The 18,209-nt window shown below is 42.4% G+C and overlaps 1 long non-coding RNA gene across 6 annotated transcripts in view; it reads right to left on the bottom strand.

Moving 5' to 3' along the window:
- Positions 1–486: 486 nt before the first annotated feature.
- Positions 487–18,209, bottom strand: part of LOC127000042 (uncharacterized) — a 257,073-nt gene continuing 239,350 nt past the window's right edge. For 3 of the 6 annotated variants that reach the window (XR_007753756.1, XR_007753755.1, XR_007753758.1), the window contains 4 exons: positions 4,843–4,999; positions 4,115–4,232; positions 2,777–2,844; positions 487–2,143 (listed from right to left, as the gene is read on the bottom strand). This is a non-coding gene — a long non-coding RNA (uncharacterized LOC127000042). Of the gene's footprint in view, positions 2,845–4,076; positions 4,233–4,842; positions 5,000–8,326; positions 8,553–18,209 lie in introns of those variants that run through there. The other 3 variants (XR_007753757.1, XR_007753759.1, XR_007753760.1) reach the window with 3 other exon arrangements.

The following is an 18,209-nucleotide window of genomic DNA, read 5'->3' as shown; positions in this document are numbered from 1 at the left end:
TTGCCAAAAAAATCAAAGGCATTGTTTATCACATTTAATTCTCTCTAGTGATCTCTTGTGTTCCATGATTATCTACCTCAATTATGTACAGCATATCTATGACAGCCCTTTAGATAATTATGTTGGAATAATTTCCAATGCTCATTCCTGTGCAGTCTATATTCTAAAAAAGATATTTTTTTCACTTAGATTATGCCATTATTTCATTTAAAGGAGTACTATAGATGCAGTAATGTTTGACTTTAATGTAATTGAATAATTACTTGAAGTGTAGATCATACTAATCTCAAACACAAACTGTCTTGTTGCAACACTATGCAAATTGTGATTTCCCCATGGTCATTATATGATTGATCTGCTGTCTTGAAAGTTGGCTTGTGTGCCTCTGGCTGTTATAACTCATATCTGTATAGCATTCTGATGTTATTTGTTCTTGAGATAATTTTATATTCAGATACTGGAAATCACTAGGACCTATAATCTACAATCAACTTCTTTTTATTTGATAAGATACATAAGTGAAATCATTAAGTACATATCATATTAAGGTAGCATACATTAATGTTAAGCTTTATTGACCGATGTGGTTGATTGATCTGACTGCAGATTTAAGTAGGTTATGTATGTGGTATTCAACAACTATACTAGTTGTTGAATTAATTATTGCAGAACCATGATGTGTAGTTGTGTACTAACATCATAGAATTATTACATTGTCTCCCACAGTTTTCACATCACCTTTTACATGGAAAACATTAAAAATAGTAGAGATATACTGCAAATAACATGTTACAAGTGCAGAATAAATTATGTAAAGGATTTAGCAATACAAAGGCACAGAGAACCACACCTATAAGGCTGGTATTCTGCAATAGACTTGTAATACCAGCTCTTCCAAAATTTCACTACATCAACCTGTGGTCCACAATTAGCAAATGACTCATTTCTGATTTCACATGAGAAAATATCAAACTGTATTTGAATTGTTTTAGCTGCACATTTGGTAAAGGTAGGTAGGGACTTGGTAGCTGTATGATAGAGAATTGAGTTCACAACTATGAGGGCACAAGTTCCACAGCTTTGTAGTGGGAAGAGCAACTTTCATAACCTTGGCTGAGCTTTGTGATTTTAGATGTCTAGCATGGTAAACATGTAATCTACAGTCATATTGATTTAAGATTCATTTTGTCAGCTGTAGTTTTGGCACAGATCTTATACTAGTTGATATACCTTTATCAAGATGAGATATGAGCCGATATACATATTTCAAGATCAGTGTATGTCTCTTGGAGAACAACAGACTTCATCTGGCATGGAGTGATTTATCCTCAGCCATCACATGTTAGATCATGAAAATAAATTCAGTCTGACTGGTTGAAATACCATTGCTAATACTATGATTTTTAAAATTTTCACATAGGACAAAGTGTTTTCAGTAATATTGGAGGTGTCTAGCTAGGATCAGAAGGCAGTAAGGGAAGTTTTTTTTTAACAGGACCAGAATGGCTTATGTAAATCCACTACCAGAGAAAAGTATGGGGAAGAGAATGGTATACTGAGCTCCATTTTCTGTGAGGTGGTGCATACCACCTTCTGGTCCTGGATGCATCATTTTAGCTTTTGATTTTATGAGAAGTTCATGAGAAATATCAGAAATTACCCTGATGACAATATGCAAATAAGAGTGGTCAGCCTAAGTAATTTTTACTGCAACATGTCATTCTTCTGTACACCCATTTGATGCTCAAATCACTCCACACCAGATCTGAGCAATTTTCATTTTATGCATCTTTAGCAAGCAACTCTGCAGTCAAGTTGCAAGAAGTTTGAATACACCAAAAAATGTAAAATAACAATTTCTTTAGCAGCTGCTTTTATTTAGCCGTATATGTATATTGGATACCCGGAAGAATTTCCGGAGAATTTCCTACGGTTTTGAGTCGAGAAATAAAAAAAAATAAATAAATAAATAAAATTCAAAGTAGGTAGTCAACGGACTTATAACATGGAAGCTCATCAATCTCGCAACTCTGCTTAATCAACAAGTCTGACACACTTGGTTCTCGAGTGTCTGTGGGGGCAGTTGTAAGGCAAGTGGTGGAGTGATGGGACAGGAAAACCACTGCCTGCTGCTGCCAACAATCTGGGAAAAGAAAAATTAAAGTAAAACTTTATAACTAGATACATCCGATTAAAGTAAATTGCACAAGATTCCTGATAAGTATAGTTGTAACAATTCTAAATCATGGCTATGACCCATCTACAAAGCTGGCAGAGGCAGCCTCCTACATATATGCTCCAGTACGGGAGGTTTACTTTCCTAACTAAATCCCTTGCTGGTTTGATTCTTACACTTGCAATATAGTGTCAGGTCAGAGGGGTTGGCTACATCCAACTCTCCCGTTCTGGCACTCGGCACACTCAATCCCTTGCCTACCAACTCCCCAGTACCCTTGCATTATTGATCCCTTTCACAAGTGGTCTTTCCCTGATACCCCATCCATCAATCCTGCTCTCAAAATTCTGTTTATAAGACCTCCATTCTTATCTCATGTCCAAGTCATCACAGTACCATGGAAAAGGTAAACATGGCAGTAGTAGTAGTTTTTGAAGAACAAACTACAAATATTTTCTGTGTGGGTCAGATTTTGCTAATATGACAGTAGATTAAAACAAGGTGTTATATTGCATTGCATTTTCAGTACTATCGAGATTCAGGAATTGTCAATTGAAAATGGTCAACAGAATGAAGCTTAGCAGATTAATTAATAAATACCTTCAGCCAAGGTGATGACGCATGCCTTGACCGACTTTCTAGACAGTTGCAGCACACCATTAGTACACCTGTCAAGAGGGAAAGATCCACATGTAATGTCACTTGCAAACAGAAGCAGTTAATTTAGGGTTCACAAAGTTACCTGCTCTGGCATAATAACTGAATATTGTGGACCAGCAAGATTTAGTTTAGTCTGGAAAAGGCTGCTGTCTCCCTATGGGAAAATGAATACTGAATAAAGTAATATTTGTCAGATTAGTTTCAATGATACCTTATTGCATATTTTCAAAGCAAAGAATTTGGTTTGAAAAACAATTTTCTTAAGGTTCGTTTATAAACATGGTATGTATTGAGAATCTCATGTTCTATGTGAACATGCCAGAACTCAAAATGGGCAGTTCAATGGGATAGTTTTGTTCACTTGCCATGAAAAAGCATTACCGGTCAACTTTCTGCCATCAATCCACCGCCAAGATCCAACCTCTTCATCTAATGTCTGCTCCCATAGCTATGGAAGCGAGGGCAGGGGTTTGGGTCATTCAAGTGCACGGTGAGCAATAGTTATTAATTAAAGCTTTAATCATAGGCTTAATAATAAGGGCATATACCTCTTGTGAGTTCCTGTGCTGGTGTGATCCTGGCACAATACCTGTGTGATGCCTATTTTCCCACTGCTCCACTGAAAGCTCAACACAAGCTAAGCTCCATCTGCATGAAAATATATATGCCAAAACACTAATTTCACTAATTTGACAAAGCACTTTAGAGCTGGCTTGAAACAAATTCCTCTATACAAGGTTTTATTCCTTCCCTTCTGGTAAACTTCTGACCTAACATACATAATTAATTTTCTTCCCTGAGCAACTTTCCTAACCTCTAACCCTGCATTAATCACATAACATGCTAACCTCTAATAATCACATAACATGCTAACCTCTAATAATCACATAACATGCTAACCTCTAACCCCGCATCAGTCACCATTAACACCTCTTACTACACCATATACACACAAAAAAGGAAAAGTTAGAACCTCTACCCTAGCATGCATGAATGAATACGTGCATGTCTGTTCTACGTATCTCCTCTTCAGCTAACATGATAATGGTTAACAACTACACTGTCTACGGGCCACACTTACCGGTAGATGTCTTATTAAAGGCCCGTCCACACGATTCAGCGGGCACAAGTGGTAAGCCCGTCAACGGGCAGACCGCTCGCCTGTGCTCGAGGGTACTGCTCGTGCTCGATCGTGTGGACGGGCCTTTAGTGGTGAAATATACACACGGCAGCACTTTACCGCATTGCTCGGGCAGATGAATGTCTCAGTAAACTAACTCCAGACTGGGCGAGGAACACGTGCGGGGATTCACATCGGTGCTGCTTCGGTGTACCAAGACCAGCACTTCAGACACCGACTCTCTTCAGGTCATCGTCCCCCAGTCACCGTCTCAAGCTGCAAACCAGTGATAATTCTGATAAGTAATCTATTTCCCTGACCTCTCCAGCCGGCCACGGTAAAACTACAGAACAACTCCCCCTCCACCACTCCAGCACCCCCTACCCCCCAACACAAGCCTGGTGATCGACCTGTGGGGAACCGGGTTTTTTTGGGGGGGTGATGGAAGGCAAAAATCACTGAAAAATGGGGTTCCAAAATTTCCCTAACAAACTTAGAACTCTTAAAGACCGTTTTATGTCCGAAATCGTAATGATCCATGCGCATGGTGGACATTACTGACTTGGAACTAGTTTCTGTTGTGTAGTGTAAGGCAGCTATGAGGCTCAGTCTGCTTAGTAAGCCCTCGTGACACAACACTGGACTTGGAAATCTTAAAGGCATCCCCACATATTAAAGCAGTTGACTCAGTAAATTGGTATGAATCGGTAACTAAAACCTAAACAAATGTGAAGCAAATGAAGTATCCTATGCACTCCGCATGGTATTTTTTCGGTATATTAGAAGCAGTAGTTGGCTAGATTAACCAACCCTACCACACGATAAAACATTAACTATGCTGGCTAGTACAAGAATTAATTTAAGAACCAATCAATTAAATGCATACATTCCAAACCTTCAATCCAGGAGGAAATACATGCCCACAGACTTGCCAGCGATCCCAGAGGTAAGTACATGCCCACTGACCAGCCGCTGCTCCCTGGCTGATAGCGCGGTTGCTCGACTGGTTCCATGTCCCGTTCGACGAAGCGCTTCGAGCTGGCCTGAAACAAAGCAATATTTATTCATTAGATTGGCGTTTTGTGTTTAGATAATTTTCAGTCATACACGCTGACAACATCATTTCCCATGCATTATAAGGTTACTTTATCGGCCACTCAAATACTGGCATTCAAGTGATGTTCATAGTCTAGAATGAACAAAATGAAAAGCAAAATGAGAACTACATGGTTAATATTTAATGATCAGTTTCTTCATTTAACGCACGGTTTAAAATTAAAAGTTATCATGTTTCAAGAATAGCGAGAAAGGAGGGGTATGACCATATGAGGGAAAAAAAAAAAAGAGACCACAAGTAAAAATCGGTGGGTAGCCAGGAAGGGAGAAAAGGTAAGGCATGAGAAGCTAGGGGAGGAGAAAAGGAAAGTAAAAAAAAGGTTACACGTAGAGGGCTAAGATGGGGTGACATTGTTTGACTGCGCTGGGAAGGTTGCATGGGGAGATCAATAGGAGGAGAGGGAAAGGGACGGGAAGGTGAAATATGATAAACAATGGGACGAGAAGAGAGAAAAGGGGAGGAGGGGGCTGCAGGGATCGAGGAGAAGGTTGGCGTGTATGTGGCTGGGTAAGATACCTACATTAGCAAGGGGAATCGAGATCAGAACTAAAAGGATCTTACTGCTTAACCTCACACTTCAGTATAGGTTTCGTTAGAGAATCACACCAGGGAAAAGACTTGCGTTTTTAGTGGGCGGGATGTTGCGCTGCGTATCCGACTAATAGATCACAAGTCAGTGTCCGCATCATACTGCACCACCTAACACCCTAACCAAAATGTTTTACCTTTCGCGTAGTAGCAACGAGGGAACCCAGAAACTGCAGACATGAGGGCTGACACGGAACCATGCAGCTCAAGAGATAGAATTAAAACTTTTGCCAGACTAGGATGGAGTACATACATCAAACAAAGAGAAGGTGAAGTTGGGGACATACAATATAGCTACTCGTGGCCGCAGTGCTCATCTCCGTCGCATTGACCCTCGAGCCTGTGGTGAGTGACACAAGGCCAGTGTGACATCCGGGTTACCACAGATTCTTCCCCAGGCTTTCCCCAGGTACCCATTCATCAACCAGCCCGAAAGGAAGAATGAAAAGCTGGGATAGCTGCACGCTGACTGCCCGGGCCCATGGATTCGTAGCTAGTCCCGCTAATCGTTGCACCACGGAAAAAGGTATGCCCTGTAGTGGTCTTATAATAAGGATGATGATGGCGATGAAAAAAATGATGCAAAAGCGGTATAAATATATAAGGTATCGCACCCATACTCCTTCCCTTCGAAAAAATGCAGGTGGCGAGTGTGACAACTCCACCTAAGGGTAGTGTATCGGTCTTTTCCTGCTTCTTTCCATATATCTAATTCTTATTTTTTGCTTCAACTCTAAATTGCTCAACAGAACATCTAGCAACGAAAATATATTATTCCGAGGAAGTCTTGCCTAATACCGAACAGTGACCTATACAAACTGCCTTTTTTTAAATACTATATGCATCCTCCACGTACTAAACGCCTATCACGTTACTGGTATGTTGCACAATGTAGGACGCTTTCACCTACGTAATACAACACCCAAAAGGACGAGAAAGTCTTCCATCTATTTCCTCATTGGGTGCGGCGGAAGAAAACGTGAGAGCAAGAAGGGTGTGTAAGCTATTCACGGCCAAGCCCACCCATGTACTTCACTCCTTCCGTTGATTATTACACCTATACCTACCATTTACCCTTCGGACTGCATGCTGGTGAACAAAGCCTACTTATTCGCTTAGTTTATCGTAATTATTTCCTTGCCACCAGACTTCCGAGATCCATGCAGTCAACATTCCGCCACATCCATTTTTTTTTTTGTCTTTCCGACGGAGATGACTCTGGGCCTTATTTTTAAACATTTCGGAGCCAAAGCTTACGCATTAAACAAGGCTCTTATAGGAGTCTTGGTCATTTACTTGAGTAGTTTTATGACCCTGGTGATAGTTTGACCCTTCTTCTGTACCATGAACGTAAATAAAAGAAGCTCGTTAGAATCCGATTGATCTCCTTCTCGGCCTTTGGAAATAGATGATGTGAGAGGCGGAAGCGTCTGAGAACACCGACCTCTCCGTGGCTACTGTCCTCATCTCACGCTACCCTGACACTGAGGAGAGATTTCTTACTAACTTGGGCCAGTTTTACAGTCCGGTACAGCTAGTTTGTGAGCCCCCCAACCAAACACAAAATACCACGAAAATTCCTCGTAGCTCTAGTGTTTGGCGTTGATATAAAAAGGAGGGAATTTTAGGACACCACACAGGAAATCTCTTTATTAGTATCTGGTATTGAGCTGAAATAACGGAGCATTGTGGTGCATATAGCTTGGTTTGGGAAATTACAATGACTCTGTGCTGGACTGTCGAACTGGCTATTAGGCTTTGAGGCAAGCAGGGCGCCATTACCTTCTTTCTCAACAATTTCTCGAAAGCCGCAAGATAATTTTGGGGTGTGATTAAACTTGTAACTAACATTCGAGTATTTTTCTCTCTTATCTTCGCCTGAAAAGTCCTCAGCACACACAGAAATAAAAAATATTGTGATCAGTTACCGCCTGTATTGCAACGCCAGTACAACAACTTATTCATATGATGTACGGTTACTGACAAACTTCTTCCTTCAATAAATGGTGTCCTTGTCGAAAGTCTAGATCAGTCTGGTTCTAATGGGAGTTTTATTACGTTCATGGCACAGAAGAATGGTCAAACTACCACCAGGGTCATAAAACTACCCATGAAAATGCTCAAAACTCCTCTAAAAGCCTTGTCAAATATGTGTGCTTGGAGGCCGAAATGTTTAATAATATGACCATATAACCCGACCATCCCACCCCTTGCCTAACACTACACCTTCTGGACCGCAGCCACACGGGGGGAGGGAGGCCGCTGTGAGAGGCTCTGAGTGAGGAAAAAACAGAGGGAGACAACACCCGGACCATCCATGTGGAGCGGTATATTACACTTTCCTCCCCGTACGTGAGATTCCGAATGGCTACACATTATTTTTGACAATATAATAACAGAAAAAAATATTGAACAAAATGATGATGATAATAATAGTGATATGAATAAGAATAAGAAGAATGAGAATAGGAATACGAAAAGAAGGAGGAAGAAAAAGAAGTTATAGTGGTAGCATGGAGTGGTATGAAGCAGCAGGAAAAGGAGGAAGAGGAAAAAAAAAGCAGATGAAGAAAAGAAAGAAAAAAATAAGAAGCAGAAAAAGAAGGAGGAATAGGAACTGTGCTAGGCCGAACTATCACAAGGCTAACACTATTCATGTACATACCCACAACATCTATATACGAAAGCCCCGAAATGTTTGAGAATACAGGACCAGGAGTGGCTTAGATGTAACTCACTCGAGCCAACAAAACAAGGCGACTGAATCTTGAGGCTCCCGTCACCTTGCCACCTGTCCACGCTCTCCCCGCATGGACGCTGGACTATGTGCATGGACCGAACCGGCTCTGAAGCGCTTCGACACACTGCATGAATCTTCTGCACTCGTAAATCTGAAGTTCCAAAACCAGTTATAGTTCAGGTGCCGCAAAAAAATAAGTTTGTCTTTCTTTTTCTCAATCGCACAGCCTGTGGAAGGCAGCTTGTTTGTGGACGACACACACACACACACACACACACACACACACAGTCCAGTTCTCCTGCACATATCCTGCCGTTAGTAACGACCACTAACTTTATAAACAACTGATTGGTAGAGGGAGAAAATGCTTAGGTGTATGTGTGTGTAATTCACCACCACGGCCTGATCACGAGTTGGACTCGCAATCACCAGCAAGTACCCTCCCGACAAGAGCAAGCTCATTATAGTCGACCTGTGGGTAATGCCAGGACCTCCACACACCACACCCCCCATCCCCCTTGCTCAAGATTTTTCCGCTGACAAGGAGTGGTTACTGTTCACTCCTTGTCAGCGGAAAAATCTCAGACTGAGCGGGGCTCGAACCACAATATTTCAACATGACAAACGTGTAATGTCCCTAATAATCCACAACTCTATATGAGAGAAAAGAAAATGATATGAACACATTTCGGTTCTTATTGTCAGCCTAACTCTTAAAATCATGTTCATGTTGGTACCACAACAACGAACGAACTCTTCGAAGAGGGCAGTATCAATTTAAGACGGTCCTGGAATTAAATTATATCATCTATGTTGGCCACTTCATCTGTCTTACTTTGTAGAGAACAGCGTGTAGCGAGCTTTTGTTACATATCTTTCGTTTAGCCCCAAGTGACGGTACAAATAAACAGTAGCAATAGTCTTGGCGAGGAAGCAAGTTCGCAATTTCTGTTCCCGCCTGGTAATGGCGCGGGCGCGTGCTAACCAACAATTCCTGTACCGCATTACGACGCGCCCCCCGCCCTCCATGCACGCGCCGCCGCCACCCCGACCACCATGCACCACCTCGGCCACCATTACTCCCTCATTACTCTGCCTTCAGTGTGCTGCCTCCAACACACATACATCACCCTTACACTGCCTCCGACGCCATCACAATCACGCATGCCATACCACCACCACCATCACCATCACCACCGCCTTTACTCATCTATTAGTCTGCCTTAAGTACAGAGCTTCTTACATGTATCACTCTTTGCACTGCCTTCAGTCCATGCGTCCCCCCCCCCCCCCTTTCCTTCGCCACAACCAGCATGCCACCTGCTACCATAATAACCATTGCTACTTTTCTGTTCACTTCTACTGCATGCAAATCACCACTGCAGTATGAACATTATCACTACACGGTTTTCCACTGCAACACTTCAACCTTACTTCAACAACAATAAAATAAGTCGCCCCCACCAATCCACCGCCTGTCAGTTGATTCAGCCATGCAGTCTCAGGGGACCGTCAGAGTATCTTATGCAATGGTTCACAAGTGGTAGTTTGTCACGTCACAACTAAGCTGTTCTTCCAACCTTAACTTTCCTCACAGCTAGGGAGGCAGCTCAAGGGCAAAAACTAAGAACAGCAACAAAAATGGCCGCTAAACGCTGCTCCAGCAAAAGAATACAAGAAGGGAGAGGACAAAAGAAAGGTCAATTCCGGGAGGAGAGGTGTCTTGATACTCTCCTCTTGAAAGAGTTGAGGTCGTATCTACTGCAAATATAATGCTTAGATAATGCATGAATTCTGAACGTTATGATGACCGGTAACTGAAAATAAATGAACAAGAGCTAAGGTTAATTACGCCGCGATGTTACTGTTTTAGACGAGTTGGTGGCATGTCCGTCATCGACATGCCCGCTCACTCCGTTTTTTCGCCTGGTTTCTTTCCCAGCGTTCATTTTTTTTCACATCAGAGCGTCCTGCACCATATTCAGGCGCTTCACAGTCTTCTTTCCCTCCCTCCGTCATGCTTATCATATGTTAATAATTGTTTTCTGCTCGGCTAACACATGCAGAACTATATTCATCATAACTTCATGCAACTATTCTGACAGTCTCTTCCTCTTGAGTGATTGAACAGGACATGAAGATAATCGGTCCGTGGAGTGAGACGCTATTTTTCCTTGATACACGTCCCCTTTCAAGAGCTTATACGCTTTCCAACCTTTCAGAACCGAGGAACGCTATGTAGTCTTTAACTCTTTGTAGACGATCTCAAGACATGATCGTACACATGGTTCTGAGGGCATCATTTTCGGGTATAACATGAATATGAAGTAACGCGCGCCGGGCACAAACCAAGCTGACTTCCATCACGACCGGTGCCTTGCTGTTGAGAGGTGTGAAAAGTGTGTGCGTGGGCTTGGCAAGAAACTCATTGGGGCGCTCACAAAGAATTCAGTCCACTTCCACGGAGGAGACAGTCTATCATCGTCTCCTTTTTTTAATTTTTTTTACATTGATTCGTGACAATATGGAGGAAGTAACGAATATTTGGTGCGCTATTCAATAGGACACACAGCCTAGAGGATACTATAGGTGAATAACACACACACACACACACACACACACACACACACACACACACATACACACAAACAGTCAGGGCTCACAACCCTGGAGAGAAGAAGAGAAAGAGTTAGACACCTGATAGCGGTGTACAGGGTGGCGAACGGAGTGGAGTATTTGGACAGAGAGGACCTGTGTATGTGTGGAACGAGAGAGAGACACGAGAAGACATGGAAAGAAGTTGAGGGCGACCACGTGTAGGAGAGATGTGAAATAGTTTAGCTTCCCTAACAGAAGCATTGAGCTGTAAAACAGACTGGAGGAGGAGGAGGTTTGTGCAAGGAACATTCATGATTTTAAGGAAAAGTTGGATAAGAGGTGATATGGAGACGGGACAGCGCGAGCGTAGCTCTTTTCCCGTATGTCACAACTAGGTAAACACACACACACACACACACACACACACACACACACACACACACACACACCAATGTTTTCACTAAGTTTCTATGTCGAGTACTAGAGTTCACGGTCATATCTCTCCATCTCCCGACATTCAAGGTTACTACGCCTATATTTTTTCTCCTCCTTTGCTGATATACTTGTTTGCCTTTAGAGATGACCCGATAGTTGCCGTGTTTGTACTTTGGGGTTGTGTTTGATTCGCTTCCTTCTCTCCCTCTCCTTTCTACCCCGTGTGTGTGTGTGTGTGTGTGTGTGTGTGTGTGTGTGTGTGTGTGTGTGTTTGCTGGTACGCTGATATGTAGGGCAGCGGAAGATAAGGTCAGCAATCACTTTTTGTCTCTCTTTGTCGCTCCATTTGCTCGTCTCTCTAAGCCGGTGCAAGGATGAATGCTTGTTTGTATCCTTAAAACTCTATCTCGCTCTCCTCCTTCTGTCTTTCCTTCCCACGTGTGTGTGTGTGTGGGCGAGGGGAAAAGAGAGGACGAGAGAAGATAACCAACTGCCATTATTCTCTCCTTCCAATGTAATATACGAACGTGTTTCCCTTCACTAATAGATACTGTGTTTTAATCCTTGCCTTGCATTGCCTCGCTTCCGTCTATTCCGTGTGTGTGTGTGTGTGTGTGTGTGGTCTGATCGAGGACAAGGGAAGGTATTAGTGTCTCGTCTTCGTTTCTCTTCAAGGGGCGGAAACATTAGCTGTGTTTTACGTGTCATCCTCGTGAAATAGTTGCTCGTCCATCGCCGCCAAGTCTTCCGACACTCTCTATTCTTTATGTCCATTTTTTGGTGATTAGTTCATCCGAGGGTTATTTTCAATTCGCATTTCCAATCTTCTGCTCTAATAGAAAAGTTTTGTCCGTTGCCAATGTTATTTCTTGCTGATGTAACAACGTGCACACGCACATGAACACACACACACACACACACACACACACACACACACACACACACACACAGAGACATAAAAAACACACACATGACTTTCAGCGTTGTGTACGCACGCTGCACACCGTCCCGGGAGGCGAAGGTCTACTTTATCTTTCATTCCCCACGAGAAACAATGATGAGAGGCAGCACGGCGGTGGGACGTGCCGCAGGGCCTCACACACACGCCCACTGCTCGCCGGGCCATATTCATGAGCCTGTGGGAGCCGCCTTGGCCGTGTGAAAGGTGTGGGTCTTGTAAGATCCCCCTACGGACCGTGGCTCCCCTCGCTGCCCTCTCTCCTGCCACCGTCTTGGGCCGCCTCGCCTTGCACTCCCTCCCTTTGGGGTTTTTGCACGGCCGCCGCCGCCCCACCGCCTCCCGTAAAAACTTTCCCATCGCCTCGCCCTGAGAGGGAGGGAGGCCGCCTCCTCGGGGGGCCTTGCGCGGTTGCAAATTTATGCAAATTAACTCAACTGCTCGAATTTCCTTAACCTCTTTAGTTAGTTTATTTACGAGTTTCTGGAGCAGTGGGGAAAGTTTGTTTGTCCGAGATTGCAGGAATGAGTGGCACTGCCACGGGTGAGGGCCAGGCGGCGAGGGCAAGGCGAAGGCGAGGCGGCACGGGCAGAGGGAGGCAGGCAGCGGCGCGGCGGCTCCACCACCACCGCCGCCGCCACCGTGCCAACTTGGTCACATTCCCAAGGTGGGCAAAGTAGAGGCAAGGAACAATAGGGAGGCTGAGGCAGCAGGGGAGTTTTTGCAATAGTTTATGCAACATATTGTCGCTTCCCTTGGCGGCCGAGGTTTGAGGGAGGTGTCTGGTGGAGGGAGGCTCAGTTCCCTTCTCATACGTGATCCAGTTGACAAGTCATTCCCAGCAGCACAGCCACCCTCCTTCAGGTACGCCGCCGTTAGCTTTACAGAAGAAAACCCACCACTCGGCAATGGCGCGTCGCTCGCACTGTTTATAACTGCAACTTTACAAGGATTTCACAGGGAAGTTGGATGCTGTGTTCAGTAACGACAACGCCTCTTTCCCGAAAAGCAGTATTAGTATAAACGCAGCATTAATTGTCGAGCTGAAGAAACAATTTTTAATCGTTATTAAAACAAGGCGTCGTGAACTAAGTTGAACAAGTGTCTCTTGACTAATCGGGGCCCAACACAAAGAAAAAAAGGGAAAGGAAAAGGAGAAAGAAAATAAACGAAAATTTTAATTGTTTTTCATTCGTATGAAGATTGAAGTAGTCTGCTTATCCGGATATTCTAACATGTGATTTTTGCAATGAAACTAAAAACAATATAGACTGTGCCGTGGGTAGTGACTTTGAGAGAAAATCTGTGCTCTGTTTTTCAAAATTTTGGAGGACATCAAACTATCAGACCTTTGGAACTCGGTGCCAGTTTGTAATTTTCTTCCTTTCTCTTTCCATATTCTCTTTCTTTCCCTTTCTTTTCGATACCATCAGTTTTTTTCATTGCCACACTAAAATACCGTCCTCACGATCCTTGCTTCCTTTCCTTCTTCCTTCTATTGCCTTCTACATCCAACTTTTTATCATCATCTTTATTATCTTTTCTCCTTACTCCTCTACTCATATTGATAACCTATTTGTTTTTAACTTGAGTGTACATCACCTCTGTCCTTCCTTCCTTCCTTCCACTCCTTCACCTCCTTCCGCATGCCTTTCCTTCCCTCCTTCCATTACTTCCTCCCCAGACACCTAATACGCAACTTTCCCCTAACTTTAACACTCACTCAACAATGGGTAAGATGAACCAAGTTTCCTCATAAACTCCGGAGAAGGATCAGGATTTTTTGCAATGTCAGCGTTTAAGATTAACGGGGAGCATGACGCAGGAGGTGAAGAAGACCGTGGCACGTGGGAACGGGGCGGCGGGAGGGAAGAGAGAGAGAGAGGGCAGCAGGTGAGAAGGGGCGAAGAAGGGGCGAGGGACAGGAAGGAACGATGGTAAAGAGGGCCAGTGAGGGGAGAAGTGTGAGACCAGATGAAGATGAAAACTTGCAAAGACTTGGGAGAACAGGGTCAGAATCTTTGGTGTGTGAAAACAATCGAAGAAAGGCAAGTGCGTGCAGCGTGATGATTGAGACTTATTGGAAGTGGTAGGAGAGGGTCGTGATACGGTTGATTGGTGGTGTTGGTGGTGGTAGGGAAGCTAGCAACACTACTACAATCGCTGCTACTACTACTACTATAAGGTACTACTGCTATTACTACTACTACTACTACTACTACTACTACTACTACTACTATTACTACTACAACTACTGCTACTACAAATAATAATAATAATAATAATAATAATAATAATAATAATAATAATAATAATAATAATAATAATAATAATAATAATAATAATAATAATAATAATAATAATAATAATAATAATAATAATAATTATTATTATTAATATTATTATTATTATTATTATTATTATTATTATTATTATTATTATTATTATTATTATTATTATTATTTGTAGTAGAAGTAGTAGTAGTAATAGTAGTAGTTGTTGCAGTAGAAGTAGAAACAGTAGTAGAAGTAATAATAGTAGTAGAAGTATTATTTTTATTATTATTATTATTATTATTATTATTATTATTATTATTATTATTATTATTATTATTATTGTTATTATTATTAGTGGTAGCGGCCCCACTGCAATCGACTTTCTACTCTAGCTCATCTCTATACTGTCCAAATCCCTAATGCAAGAATTAACCAGCATCTTCAGTCTTTCATCCCCTTCAGTGGTAAACTCTGGAACAGTCTTCCCTCGTCTTTATCTCCTTCTCTGTACGATATGACCTCTTTCAAGACACCTCTCCGCCAGAAATTGACCTCTCTTTTGGCCATTCATCTATACTTTCTTTTACAAGGGCAATGATTAGCCGGCTTTTTTCCTATTTATTTTTGCCCTTAAGCTGCTTCCTTTGCTTTAAGAAAATAGTAGTTGTAGTAACATATGTTGTAGAAGTAGTAATATATACAGTTGCAGTGACTGGAAACGGTGAATGAAGAATATAATGTGCAGAATCAGGAATAGGAGGAGTACGTACATGGGAACATACAAGCATAATGAGTCTGCAGGAGGTAGGCAGATTTTTACAAGGCAGCTCCTGAACATCTAACCATTACCTAACTTTCCAATCCAAATTTATCTAACTTTCTCTTGACTATATCTATTGCAATGACACTCACAAGACGAGTAGGAGGAGGAAAGAACAAGAAGATGTGGTAGTGAAGGAGGAGGATGAGGATGAGGAGGATGAGGAAGGAGGAGGAGGGTGGGGAAGAGGAGGATAAAGAGAAAGTTGAGGTGGAAGAGAATTATAAACAGTACGAGGAGGAGAAGGAGGAACAGTAAGAGTAAGAGAAACGGGAGGAGCAAACGAAATAAAAGGAGGTGAAGGAGAAGGAAAAATATGAAGAAAGTACAACATATAACATAATGACGTACAGAACACACACACAAAACTGATTAACTCGTCTCACGCTAAGAACACTAATGATATTCAACAGGAGACCTAAAATACGGGAGAAGAGGTAAAGAACGCCCCCGCACCCTCTTCTTCTACCGAGCTCCACCTCACCGCCGAAGAGGTAAAAAAAAAAGGGGTGAGAAAAAGAGTTAGACCCGTAAAGAGACACAAATATAGAACTTTATAGAGGAGAGAAAGTTTTATAGTAGACTCAGTAAAGGGGATAGTGACTGGCAGAATGGTGATGATTAGGAGAAAGAGAAGGAAGAGGAAATATAAAGGAAATAAGAAACGAAAACGGTAGCAGATGAGAAATAGAAGAGAACACACACGCTGAGAGATTGAAACATGTATTAGCGAAGCATGAAAAAGAAAGAGAATGAGGAAATTGAATAAAATGATAGAGAAAAAGAAGGAAAACAAAAAAGCTGAAGGTTGATAATTGAATCTGCACCACTATAAATGAACAAAGCGCGCGCACACACACACACACACACACACACACACACACACACACACACACACACACACACACACACACACAATGCAATACATCCTCAAAAAATATACAAAAAAATCATGGAAAAAAAACGAAAAGTGAAAAAAATTGAATCGTTTTTTCCCTACAACGACAAAGAATCTTCCAACAATTAGAGAGAGAGAGAGAGAGAGAGAGAGAGAGAGAGAGAGAGAGAGAGAGAGAGAGAGAGAGAGAGAGAGAGAGAGAGAGAGAGAGAGAGAGAGAGAGAGAGAGAGAGAGAGAGAGAGAGAGAGAGAGAGATAGAGAGAGAGAGAGAGAGAGAGAGAGAGAGAGAGAGAGAGAGAGAGAGAGAGAGAGAGAGAGAGAGAGAGAGAGAGAGAGAGAGAGAGAGAGAGAGAGAGAGAGAGCGAGAGAGAGAGAGAGAGAGAGAGAGAGAGAGGATGAACAAGATGGAAAAACGTCTGCGTAACAAAATGGCGGAAAAAATCAATGTTTGTCAGACGATTCATATAATTCTCTCTCTCTCTCTTAGGCCTATCCTTTATATGTTTGATGGTAAATGCTGATGATGATGGTTATACTAATGATGACGATGATAGTAATAACAACGACAGTGATGGTAATGATGATGATAAAGATGGTGATGATAATGACAATGATGATGATGATGGTGATATTGATGATGGTAATAATAATGATGATGATGGAGAAAGGTGAAGAAGGGAATGTTTTTTTTTTATGTTGCAAAAGAGAAAGGAATCACTGACGACAAAAAAGGTCACAAAACTCTACGTCAACAAACAGAAACAGAAGTTAAAAAAAGCTGTGGTCAAATTAGGCTGATGAGGCGTCTTGAGAGCCCCTTCGTGATAGGGTTTTCAACGCACGAACGAGGGAAAGCAAACGAAGGAATGAAGATGCTGGTTAACTCTTGCATGAGGACTTTGGACTGTATACAGATGAGCTAGAATAATTAGGATGTTGAGGTGTCTTGATAACCTCCTTTGTGACTGCGTTTACATCGTACGAAGGGGGAAAGCAAACGAAGGAATGAAGCTACTGGTTAACTCTTGCATGAGGACTTTGGACAGTATACAGATGAGCTAGAATAAATAGGATGTTGAGGTGTCTTGATAACCTCCTTTGTGACTGCGTTTACATCGTACGAAGGGGGGAAAGCAAACGAAGGAATGAAGATACTGGTTAACTCTTGCATTAGGACTTTGGACAGTATACAGATGAGTTAGTATATAAAGTCGCGTGCAGTGAGGGCAAGGAAGGGGTGAAAGCATGAAGTTAACAGGTACAGAAGAGTAATTAGTAGGAAAAGAGCTAGAAAAAGGAAGCAAATAAAGAAACACTGCGAATCAATTTAAGAGGTATAGAAGACGGTCAGTAAGAAAAGGGAGTTGATAAGACCCAAAACCTTTATTTCACTTCTGTTCTTGTCCATGTTATTATAATAGAGATCAAAAGGTGCATATTTCCTGCTGAAGACACGAATTTTCATCCATTTTTTGCCATGCCTGTGGAGGTGGTGGTGGTGATGATGGCCATGGTGGTGATGACTCTACGCGAAGGTGTGATGAACGGGTGATCCTAGTGGTAATGGTGATGAAAATGACCTCAATGTATACTGGATGCTTGTGGTGATGATGTCTGGTAATGATGACCGAAGTGGTTGTGGTGATGGGGTTAGTGGTGGTGGTTGTTATGGTGGTGATGATTTGGGTGTCGTGGTTATCTGGTGGCTGTCGGAGGTGATGGTGTGTGTGTGTGTGTGTGTGTGTGTGTGTGTGTGTGTGTGTGTGTGTGTGTGTGTGTGGGCGGGTCTGCATTTTCAAAATAATAACTAGGGTACACCACA

The sequence above is a fragment of the Eriocheir sinensis genome, chromosome 17 (assembly GCF_024679095.1).
Source record: "Eriocheir sinensis breed Jianghai 21 chromosome 17, ASM2467909v1, whole genome shotgun sequence".
NCBI lineage: Eukaryota > Metazoa > Arthropoda > Malacostraca > Decapoda > Varunidae > Eriocheir > Eriocheir sinensis.
This window is presented reverse-complemented; position numbering and strand designations above follow the sequence as displayed.